The sequence below is a fragment of the Lipotes vexillifer genome, unplaced genomic scaffold, assembly GCF_000442215.2.
Source record: "Lipotes vexillifer unplaced genomic scaffold, Lipotes_vexillifer_v1.1 scaffold153, whole genome shotgun sequence".
Classification (NCBI taxonomy): Eukaryota; Metazoa; Chordata; class Mammalia; order Artiodactyla; family Lipotidae; genus Lipotes; species Lipotes vexillifer.
In genome coordinates this window covers 2,898,816-2,911,371 of record NW_006774670.1, presented here as the reverse complement: position 1 = coordinate 2,911,371, position 12,556 = coordinate 2,898,816, and the positions used below count along the sequence as shown (strand labels likewise).

The 12,556-nt window shown below is 37.0% G+C and overlaps 1 pseudogene; it reads left to right on the top strand.

Moving 5' to 3' along the window:
• Nucleotides 1–7,455, top strand: part of LOC103073465 (transcription elongation factor B polypeptide 2 pseudogene) — a 125,838-nt pseudogene extending 118,383 nt beyond the window's left edge.
• Nucleotides 7,456–12,556: the final 5,101 nt, after the last annotated feature.

Here is a 12,556-nt window from a genome sequence, read left to right as displayed (position 1 = left end):
TGGGACCATAATATAGATAATAAATATCTGTCATTTAGAAAATATTCCTATTTCTCTCTACAATCTCCGGTTGATTCTGCATATGATAGCTGTAAGTCTTGATTTTATACATTCTAAGCTTGGAAATCATAGCCCTCTTAAGAATCAACTGAACATATTTACTTCTCCCAAAGGTATTTTTTTTTCTTGAAACAGGGTTAACTCTGCCTCAAAAACTTTAATATATGTTTTAGAGTCTCAAAACTGCTTGGTTATGAATATATATGTACTTAATAGGAAAAATATAGAATCATTTAAAATGGCATGATATAGTATTCATTAATGTCAGATACATATTTTGCTTCTTAGAGAAAGAAAGAGTGCGTGACAGAGAGAGAGAGGGTGATTTAAGCATGTAGCTAGAGATATTTAAGAAACTTTAAAATCTTTAGACTTTAAAAATAGTTTTAAAATGTTACAGCAGAAATGTATAAATGACTCAAGTAGAAAAACACTCCTTTTATAAAAAGGCCATAGTTTCAACATTGGTTTCTTAATCAGATGTTGTAACGTTACTGAAATGCTCTCAACAGGGCATTTTGGCATCAACTTTTTCCCCTCATGAAATATTACTAAAGACTATAAAAAATGATTCCAGTTAGGAAAACTGGAAAATTTCCAATAAAGAAACCATCGCTCCTCACCATTTTTAAGAGGATGGGGATTTCCAAGTGATAAATACGGGCTTATCAAAAAGCTTAAAGGATTATAAATTATGAGAAAGTATAACATTTCTTCTGTATAAAACTGTGCATTCCTGGTAATTATCATACAAATGAATCCTGTGGCTAATTGGTAGAATAAACTATAAACAAGCAGAAGTTTGATAAAAGGAAAATATTTCTCTCCTTTATATAATAATTGCTCTCTCCAGGTTAATTATGGTTAAATGGATTCATTATTTCGTTCAGATGAATACACTTCTAGCCTGAATTCTTACTGACCTCATCTAGTCAACTTTTAGGAAGACACAAGACTGAGTTCTAACGAATTTTTATGTACCACACAACCTCATGGGGTGACTATGTCATTAGTGAGATCATGTAACTTTCTTTTTTTTTTTTTTGGTCATGTAATTTTCTTTGGCTTCCAGGGTAAGTGTCAATAAAAGTAACAGCCCCATGAAATTGGAAGGCACATTAGCTGCTTTCCTGGAGGAGGTATCTAAGGGGCCATCCTGAGAGAGCTGCATCTCTACAGTGTCTTGCACATAATTCAAAGAAAGTATGAAAGTTTGGACTGCCCTTCTAGGAGAGCACACCAATAATTCACTGAAACCAAAGATTGAATCTGTCATAATAAAGGAAAACCAGAGCAGGAGTCAGGACAGCGGGTATCTGTGTCCTGGGGAACAAAATGGTAATGGAAACACAAGGGGTGAGGGTGAAGAAAACTGCTAGGTGTGACCCCTATTTTCTATCCATTGCCTCTGCTTTGAACCTAAACCTCCAATATTCTATTTGTGGAATTCCAGCTTTATTGCTTTCTCTGTTCCACCTGAAGCTGGTTTGCTACAGACCATATTTCCTTATGAAGAGAGCAATGAGAATCTTCCCATTCTTCAAGGTCTTGATGAAATAGAACTGTTAGTTGGAATAGAGCCTTTTCGATTCCCTCTCAGCAATTTATTTACTAGACAAATGACTTAGTTTGGGTTCCTGGAAAAGCAGTCCATGAGACAAGGACATACCTGATACAGGTTTTGGCTCTCAGACTCAGCAGGCACAAGGGAAAGTGAGGAGTGAAACAGGGAGGGAGAACAGAGACATTATTGTGCAGGGTTATCAGTACGGACCCCTGGGGAGCAATTCTCAGGTGACTGTATAGAAGGATGGGGAGGCTGGGCATCTTTTTCTCTTCTTTTTCCCACTGACTGAGCAGCGCTTGTAGGGGCATTACCTTCCTGGCACTTTTAGGTTGCGCCTGAGTGCAGGCTGGCAAGCTCCTGAGGTGCTGAAGAGAAGTCTCAGGTAGAGAGAAAGAGGCAGAGAGAAGAGGCCCTTGTGGTGGGAAACTGTCATGCAGCTGGGAACTGTCTGCAGCCCTGAGAGAACTCAGGTGGGCAAAGGGGCTACAAAGTTACAGACATTTTCTCGTGAAGTTTAAGCACCACTAGAAGTAACATTATGTAATTCTTCCACAGCTCTGATTTCAACCATCTGGCAAATAGAATCGATGTTGTAGGCTTAAGTACATTGCTTTTCCTTTAATGGCTCTGTGACACTTTTCTCATTGGCAACATGGAAATAATCAATATAAATAGTGCTGCCAGGTAAAATGCAGGAAACCTAAAAAATGATTTTTTAGTAGTGTTAATTATGTCTCATGCAGTATTTGGGGCATACTTATACCAAAAAAAATTTGTTGTTTAAATGAAATTCAGATTTAATGAGATATTCTATATTTTTATTTGATAAATATGACCATTCTAACTATAAACAATCATACTATAAACAATAATGATACATAATAATATACAATTATACTATAAACAACGATACTATAATAGAATCTGTGTTGTACACTTAAAACACATTGCTTTTCTTTGAATAGTTCTGTGGGACACAGGGCCCATTCTTTTTCTATGCTTCAGTATTCTTATCTGTATAAAATGAAAATTAAAAATGGGCATTGGGAATTTATTTGCTAATTTGCATAAAACTTTCAGCATACTATAAGAGTATAGTGGACACTAGATATTATTATTAACTGTCTGGCTCATAGACATCATTGAAACTATCCTACAAACAACAACTTCTGTGTTTCTAATTTTCAAATATTTTTGAAGGTGTGTATGAAGTCAGGGGAAAGACAGTGTAGTTATAGCTGATAAAAAATTTAGGACAAAGTTACCCACTCCACCAAAAAAGAGAAGGATTATGTTCAATGTTTCTTTCAGTTCTCAGTAGAAACATATCATCTCAGCTCAGTAGTTCAAGTATATCTGTGCAGATCTTCACTTGGTGGTTGAGAAAATAAGAGTTGGAGAACATAATTTTTCTGTCTTATTGGCTTTATAAAATATGGTTTCCTTCTCACAAATTAATCTAATAATCAATATATTTTCTAGCTAGATGATTAACTTTAGTAAAAAATAGATTGATTTTAGTGGCTTTGATAAAGTTAATATGCACAGATTGAGTAAAAGCAAATTTTCAGCATGGCTTTTGGTTTGAATTTTTTTAGAATATGGACTCCCAGATCAAGGCCCTGTATTATTTATGTTTACAACTGCATGCTCAATTTTTACAGAAAAGTTTCTAACTTTCATAACAGTTAACACTATTGATCCAGTCTAAAGCACTGCATATGATTCTTTTATTATTCTGAATGGCCTCTGAACTTCCCTTCCTGAGTCATTCTTAACCATGTCACTGGTGTGCTCTCCATGCATAAGCAATGTCCAGAACTTATGCTGGAGACTTTACATAGTTCTGAGATGATGGGCAAGGACTTCAGTGGCAGAACTTTGTGACAGCAGGCATAAGTTAGATAGAAGTGTGCCCACCTGGATCAGATGCTGACCTGAAACTCATTGTGCTTAATTCTGCTCCACTATAAAATAGGAGAGCAATGCAGAAGGAAAAACAAAGTAGGATTTCAGCTCCAACATGTAAAGAGCCTGGAAGTAATAACTCCCACTTTTACAAGAACAAAACTCTGTACTTACTGCAAACCAATGACGTTTCTTGGACATAAAACACATTAAAGACTTAAATACGACAAGTGGGAAAAATGGGTAAACTTACAGCAGAGAAACCCAACAACACTACCTCAGCCAGGTGATCAAGATTAACATCAACAATGTTAAACATGTTGCTAGCATGTACCTTTCATATGATGTGATCAGAATATCACTCTACCTCTGTGGTGTTCCTCCCCCAAACCCATAACCTCAGTCTAATCATGGGAAAGACATCAGACAAACCCAGTATTCCTAAAAACTGTCAAGGTCATTTAAACCCAGGAGATTCTGAGAAACTATCACAGTTGAGAGGAATTTAAAGAGATGAGATAACTAAATGTAACTTGGTGGCCTGGACAGGATCCTGGAAAAGAAAAATGACATCTGGAAATATGGAGGAAATTTGAATAAAGTATGGACTTTAGTTAATGTATTGGTTCATTAGTTGTGACAAATGTATTATACTAACATACTAAGATGTAAATAGTAGGGAACACTGCTATGGGGTATATGGGAAGTCTGTACTATCTTCATAATGTTTTTGTAAATCTTAAATTGTTCTAAAATATAAAAATTTATTTAAAAAATGTAGAAACATGAGAAAATGAAGCTTATGAGAAAAAAAACATACATGCATAAAATTCAATAGAAAAAACAAGCAGTAGTTTTGGAATCTCAAATAAAACCAGTTATACCAGATACAAATATAAATTATATATTTGTAACAGATTTTTTTTTAAAAAAGAAAGATTAAAATAAGCAGGAAATAAGGAAGCACCTAAAAGAAGAAAGCATTTTTTAAAAAGTACTAATAAGTACTTTTAGAAAAACAAAATATGCTTACTGAAGTTAAGAATTTTATGGATGCATTTCATAGCATATTATGTAAAGCTGAAGAAAGAAATCCTGAAGTGGAAAACGTAACTGAAGAAGTTACTCAGAATTACTCTCAGAGAGACAAGGAGATTCAAAATATGAAAAGAAATTGAGAGATATAGATAAGAGAATGGAAAGTGCAATATACAGATACTCTGATTTTCAGAAGCACAGAAGAGACTGATTGTTCTAGAGGAAATACCTAAGGATATAATGGTTTTCATAAAAAATTTATCACCTTTTAAAGCGATAACTAGATCCATCAGTAATGGAAATAATCAGTATCAAACAGTATTTTTACTACTTTTAGATCAACCTACAGGTGCCATTTACACCTTTCACGAATAAAACACTGGTTCCTATACTATTGGAACCAGCTGACTTAAAGATGTGCAAGAAAATGAATGTTTAGCACTTGGGAAAATGACACTTCTTTGTGCAAGAAGCCATTGCATTCATGTTATATGAACTGTTAATTAAACTGTCTTTTCTCTTAAAAAAAAGCTAACCAATTTGGCTAAGTTTAGACCTCGCTAAATTGACTGCATTGAACAGACAACGTCTTTTTTAATAACTAGTGAAAATGAGAAATTGCCCCCAATGCTAATTTTTTTTTTTTTTTTTTCCTTGCGTTATGCGGGCCTCTCACTGTTGTGGCCTCTCCCATTTGCGGAGCACAGGCTCCGGACGCGCAGGCTCAGTGGCCATGGCTCACGGGCCCAGCCGCTCCGCGGCATGTGGGATCTTCCCGAAACGGGGCACGAACCCGCGTCTCCTGCATCGGCAGGCGGACTCTCAAGCACTGCGCCACCAGGGAAGCCCCCCAATGCTAATTTAATGGTTCTTGATAGTGAACAATGTACCTGGAGGAAGGGACAGAAAGATGTTTTTGCCTCCTTATCTTTTCAGAATATAATACTTTTAAGTAGGGGCTGCACAGATGCGGCTCAATCTGATATCTTTTTAGGTCCAGAGAGAAAAAGAAGAAAAATCAACTGAAGAATTAGGATCAGAACCTATGAAGAAAGAATAAAAAGTATGGCTACAGCATGCCCTAGGCAAAGTGAGGAAGATGATGTTAGGAGAATTTGGGGACATTGTAGTGTGCATTATTGTGGACTATTCACCAACCATCCACAGTGTCCAGTGTTCAGGGAAAAATCACCTGTATCTCCTTACTAAGACACACCTGTATTGGAACAATCACCTTCTACAAAATGTTGCCTTTCCCTTCCCTCCAAGGAGCAATACTGTCAGTATGGATTTCAGATAGGGCAAATGAAATTGCTAACTAGACCTGTAATATCAGCTCAGCTATGCAGTTTATGTACACTTCTGAATGTACTCTTTTGAAGGTGAAGAAAAAACTAAGGTGAACAGATACATTTTTTGTTGTGTCCTCATTAACAAAAGGAGTAGGTTACAGAATACAGGAATTTTTTTCCAAGGAAAATCTGAGTCAATTATATCACTTGAATATTTCTAAGACATAGCTTGATGATGGAATGACCAGTGAGTTAATATGTTTATAAACATTACTGAGATAATATTTCTTACCAAGCACACAATGTGAGGTTAAGAAGATTTTAATGCCCCATTGTTCTTTCTGAAGTCTAAACAAAAGCAAAACAAAGACAGAGGGCAAAACCTGAAAAAAAAAAAAAGGAAACTAGGATATGATCTGTTTCTTCATAGTTCATAGGTCACAAAGATTTCCCCAAATTTTCCAATAAGAAACTACTGTGGGACTAGACCCTTGAAGTTCTGCAAAAGGTTTTGAAAAGAAAATGCGGTTGATGGTTTAATCATTCATGTAGCTGGCTTTTACCAGTTAATATAATAAAGCATAAATATGATGATACCACATTCCTTCAAAATAGGCTGCATTCTAATTTTTCATCGATGGTTTGAGAGAAAATTGTAGCTGAAGTCAAAGACAGGGTTTAATTCATGCCTTTATTTAATGTACGTTTATTGAGAACCTCTTTTGTGCCAAGCACTGTACTGCACCAGACTTACAAGGACAATTAAACATTGTCCTATCCTGAAGGAACTCATGGTCTAGTTGAAGAAATTGGCTCATTAAGGGTGACTATTACATGAGGTGACAAATGCAATGTGAGGCATTAGCACAATGGGTTTAGTTGCATCTGAGGGAAGTAAAACCAAGAGCTGTGACTAAAGAATAAGTAGCAAGTATTCAGGTTAAGGAGAGTAAGGGCAGCAGAAGGGAGGACCTTTTGGCTCTGTGACCTCTAAAGGACTTTTCTGGGCCTGCACTTCTAAGCACATCAATATAATTAATTCATTTCATTATTCCCCAAAGTCCTGCTATTTAATAAGAAAAGTGGGAAAAGTTAAAAACAATCAATTAACAGCTAGAGAACTCAAAACCTCAATTAGCAAAAGACTATTAATAGATGTATATCTCATTTAGCTAACTTCTTTGGAGAATAAGATATACTGTACAAGTAAAATTTCCAATTAAATGAACACTACCCCTTGAAATATGTACACTTTGAACATTTAAACATATTTATTATGGTATATTTTAAAATGTATAGCTTGATATCTTGCCTGCTTAAGCGGAAGGTAACTGAAGGCATTTTTAGCATTTGTGGATGTCCCAGGATCATAATTACGAACTCTTGTCAGTTTCCTACTCCACATATAGCTTTGGTCCTTCTCGCAATAGCAGACCGTCATCTGCTTCTACTTCTGTTGGGTTAGCAGCCTTTAAACGCCCTTCCAACACCCTTTCCAGTTTGCCACTTCTGATCTTCTGTGGGGCTGCAACACTGCGTAAACCATTAATTTCAAGTTTTACATTTTTGGCATTACGGAAAAAGGTCTAACATTTAGAGGGATGAGCAAGGAACCTCTCTCTGTTTGTTTACCATCCTCCTCCTCAATCCAGTCTGTCCCCATATCAGAAATTCTACCTTCTAAATCTCAAATCAAGCCCATCTTTCCAGATCCATTACTGTCACCTTAACCAGGCCCACTCTCTTTGATATGGATTATTACAAAACTTCACAACTGATTTTACCACCTTGTATCTTCCCTGTTTCCTACCACCCTCACACGTGCAGCCAAACTGATCTTCCTAAAATGCAAACCTGATAGAATCACTTCCACCGAAACACTTCTTAATGAGCCAATATAGTTAGGATAAAGATACGATACTTTTATTTGGCACATAAACCTCCTCCTGGCTTTCCTGCTCTATCACTTGGGGACATTTGCACACCCTGCTGCAGCTTTCTGGAACACTCTCTTCCATATTCTTCGTTTGAATAGCTTCCCATCATCTTTGAAACACATCTTCACTGTTTCTTGCTCTAAAAACCCCTTCCAAATTTTGCCTATTCCCCATCTAGATTGGACACCTCTCCTCTATATTCTTTGATTTCATTATCATAACAATTTCCATTCTGTATAGAAATTCAATGTCTAACTGCCAGACGGACTCACAAAATTCTAATGCTTTGATGCAGGAATCCTATTTTTGTAATGCTTAGGTTTAGTTTTCACTCTGTGTAGTAGAGAAACACTCCCAGTGAAAGTAGCTTTAAAAAGGTAGAAATGGATTTATTTTCATATAAAGAATATGTGGAGGTTAGGAAGTCTAAGGGCTATTTGATATCTTTTCTACTGGCAAACTCCTTCCATCTTCCCATTTTACTCTTTTTCCTGGGTTGGTAAACTAGTGTCAATATGGTGGCTACCTATTTTGTAAATAAAGTTTTATTGGAACACATCCATTCTTCTAGGCATTGTCTATATTTGCTTTCTCGCTATAATGGCAGAGTTGAATAGTTTTGATACAGATCTCCTGGCCCATGAAGCCTAAGGCTATGGATCAGCTTCCTCCTTTAGCACCTCAGAGAAGGGTTTTAATAACCTTAATGCCACTTCCTAACTCCAGTCACTTCTTTCCTATAACTGATAGGAGGGAGAAGGAAATGGAGAAATGCACGGCTCCTCCCTTTCAGAACTTTTCTCAGAAGTTTTATACCATACCTCTCTTACATCTGATTGGCCAGAATTCAGTGATGTGTCCATCCCAAGCAGCAAGGAATTCTGGAAAATGTAGTCTTTTTCTTTTCTTTTTACATCTTTATTAGAGTATAATTGCTTTACAATGGTGTGTTAGTTTCTGCTTTACAACAAAATGAATCAGTTATATATATATATATATATATATATATATATATATATATATACACACACATATGTTTATTTATTTCAACTTTGACAACCATGTGATGCTGGTGCAATTATTAATCTGATTTTATAGAGATGGGGGGGTGTGTGCTGAAAGCTTAAGTAACCTGCCCAAAATCCCACAGCAGGCAAATGACAGACCCAAGCTTTGCACACACATAGGGTGGCCTCAGGGTCCATATTCATAGCTACTACATTACACCAGATTGACATTTTACTCTTTCCAAGTTCCTGATTTTATTCAGTCCTTTGCAAGAATCAAATCCAAGTTGGGTTTAACTCCCATGTCCTACAGGCTGTCTTTTGAAAGTTAAATGCACACAACTTCTTTTTTGGCATTGTCCTCTTTTTTCTTTCTTTTTTCTATATGTGCCACATCTTCTTTATCCATTCATCCGACGATGGGCACTTAGGTTGTTTCCATCTCCGGGCTATTGTAAATAGAGCTGCAATGAACATTTTGGTACATGACTCTTTCTGAATTCTGGTTTCCTCAGGGTATATACCTAGTAGTGGGATTGCTGGGTCATATGGTAGTTCTATTTGTAGTTTTTTAAGGAACCTCCATACTGTTCTCCATAGTGGCTGTACCAATTCACATTCCCACCAGCAGTGCAAGAGTGTTCCCTTTTCTCCACACCCTCTCCAGCATTTACTGTTTCTAAATTTTTTGATGATGTCCATTCTAACTGGTGCAAGATGATATCTCATTGTAGTCTTGATTTGCATTTCTCTAATGATTAATGATGTTGAGCACTCTTTCATGTGTTTGTTGGCAGTCTGTATATCTTCTTTGGACAAATGTCTATTTAGGTCTTCTGCCCATTTTTGGTTTGGGTTGTTTGTTTTTTTGTTATTGAGCTGGAAAATGTAGTCCTTTTATGAGTGGCAATGTGCTCAGCTAAATGTTAGGAGAGAGGGCTGGAAGGATGCTGTATTTAGCAACTACAGTCCCTGCTACAATCTCATGAAACATTTTCTCCTCAGCATCAAGCACCTAGCATGTCCTCAAAAAAAACTTGTGATAAATAGAATTGTCTGTAAAATGTTTAGTCATGAATATTACTTCCAGTACTCAAGCAAGTTACCTCTCTTATCTACAGAGAGCCAAAACTGCCAGAAGGTTCACCTCTGGATAAGTGTGCTGCGGCAGCCCCGAAAAAGAGTTTCAGCAACTCCATTTTGCCTTTCTTCAATGTACATTATATGTGCTAATAATTTCACTTATTTAAATTTGTATATTTCAGCCAGTAGTCTATAATTCAGTACATAAAGTTTAATGTAATTACTTATTTGTTTCAAAGAAAAAGTCCTATTCCTTTCTACAATAAGTAGATAATGTGGGTTGAATTTAGCAGAGATAATGTTTCCGGGTTAGGCATGCAGGAATGAGGGGAAGGACTAGCTAATAGTTGTTTTCATCCATCAGTAGTGGAAGCAAAATTACTGAACAAGGGTAGGAAGATGTCATACTGTTGTAGGTTCTGCGGTTTCCAAAGGCCTCAGTGCTCCTATGATGTTTTCCATAGATGTTTACTTAAGGTGGCTTTGGACTGGAATGCAAATAGTGTGGTGGTCAGCAACCAGCTGTCACAGATGGAACACAAAATTATGGACTGTGAGCAAACGCTGTGATCCCAGAAATCTCCCAACATCCTATTTTCATTTCCCCTTTGTGTGGGTACACATTCTGGGGCAGTGGTGGCCAGACTGAAAAGAGATGCTGGTGTGATTTTGTCTGAGGCTCCTCTAATGCCATAGGCTCCCATGCCCATGGGCAAGGACTCAGCTATGGTTTCACTGCCTGTTTCAGATTTTGGATACAATTCTTCATGTAATTATTGCCTAGTCCAAGGGGGCATTTGCAATGATTAGAGAGGAGAGTTATGCTCTTTCCTTCACATTACTTCATGAGTACAGTAAAGGCCATGCTAGTCAAACAAACAGTTGAACAAAAGGGTGGGTAATGCTGAGTTGGATAATATAGTTTGACTGTGGATAGAACAGTCTGCCAAGTCATTCTTTCCTTGTTCTAAATATACTGCACTGAAATTTTCTTTTCCACATTTATAGCTTCTAATTAGCTTTGAAACGATTCTGTGGTTCAGTTTAAAGTCTGCCTTCTCCTTTTAGTGATTCCTTTGGGACTGTTTGTTCATTTAAAAAAAATAAAAAATAACATTTTGCATTTTTATAGTTCTGTGCACTGGACCATGGAGGGCCAGCAGATGTTGCTTCAATTCTCCTACCCGCACATCCAAACGTGAATAATCTTGGTGCTCCTGGCAAACTTCTACTCATACAGCATTACTCTTCTAGCATTGACAGACTTAATCCTACAAAATGTTCATAAAGAATAAATTCACATAATAACACTTGATGATGAAATGTATTTATGTAGCTGAAGGAGCTCTCAACTTGAAATTGGGTAATCCTTGATCTGCTAGTAAGTTGTGTGATCTTGGATAAATTTTAAATCCTTTTTTAGACCTCAATTGTCTTACATGTAAACTCAAGATAGTACTATGCACAACATAAGACTGTACCTGACATATACTTGGCACTCAACAATTAACTTTTATATTTGCTTGAAACATATGAAATGTTTAGAATCATTTTCAAAATGCTAAAGTATTTGGTATTGTGATACTGTGATTCACAATAAGAAATATATATTTGATCTTTGTCCTGTTTCTGGCACAGAGATCTATAACCCTTGGGATTTCCTGAATGATGGGAGTGACAAATGTCTTTTGTTACATTAATGAGGTGACTTTTGGACACCATCTAAGCTTGGGGGCTGGTTGCCAGTGGAGGAGCCAGTCATGTGATTAAAGAGTTAGAACTTTCAGGCCCATCCCCCTGACCTCCCAAGGAGAGGAAAGGGGCTGGAGATTGAATTCAATCACCAGTGGCCAATGATTTAATCAGTCATGTCTATTTAATGAAGCCTCCATAAAATCCCAAAAGGATGGAGTTCAGAGAGTTTCCATGTTGGTGAACACATGGAGATTTGGAGAGTGTGGCCTGCTATGAGAGGACGTGGAAGTTCCAAGCCCTTTTCCCAAATCTTGCCCAATGCATCTCTTCCATCAGGCTCTTCCTGAGTTACAGCCTTTTATAATAAATGGATAATCTAGTAAGTAAAATGTTTCTGAGTTCTGTGAGCCACTCTAGCAAATTAATCAAACCTGAGGGAGGGGGTCACTGGAACCACCAATCCTATAGCTGGTCAGTCAGAATAACCTGGGTTTTTGATTCGTGTCTGAAGTGAGTGTGTAGGCAGTGGCAGGGGAGGGGAAGTCTTGTTAAGACTGAGCCCTTAACCTGTGGGATCTGAAGCTCTCTCCAGGTAGATAGTGTTAGAATTGAGCTGAATTGTAGGACACTCAGCTGGTGTTGCAGAATTGCTTGGAAGTGAGGGGAAACCCCTCTCTCCCCCACACATCCTAATTAGGTCCAAAGCCCCTCAGATATTAATAGCTCTCTCTCCTCAATGCTTCCTTCAATTTTGACTTCTGAGACTAGTCTTTTATCCTCTTAATGACGTTCTAACTTCTTTTTCTTTAAATAATCCTTTAACATAGATTATTTCTTATATTTGTATCTATCTTTCTATCTCTCCATCCCAAATATATTTATAATTGTTTAATGTTCTCCATTTTGAACATTTATACATCTCCTAGATTCTAATATGTGTTGTGGGTAAAACAAAGATAAATAAAGTAT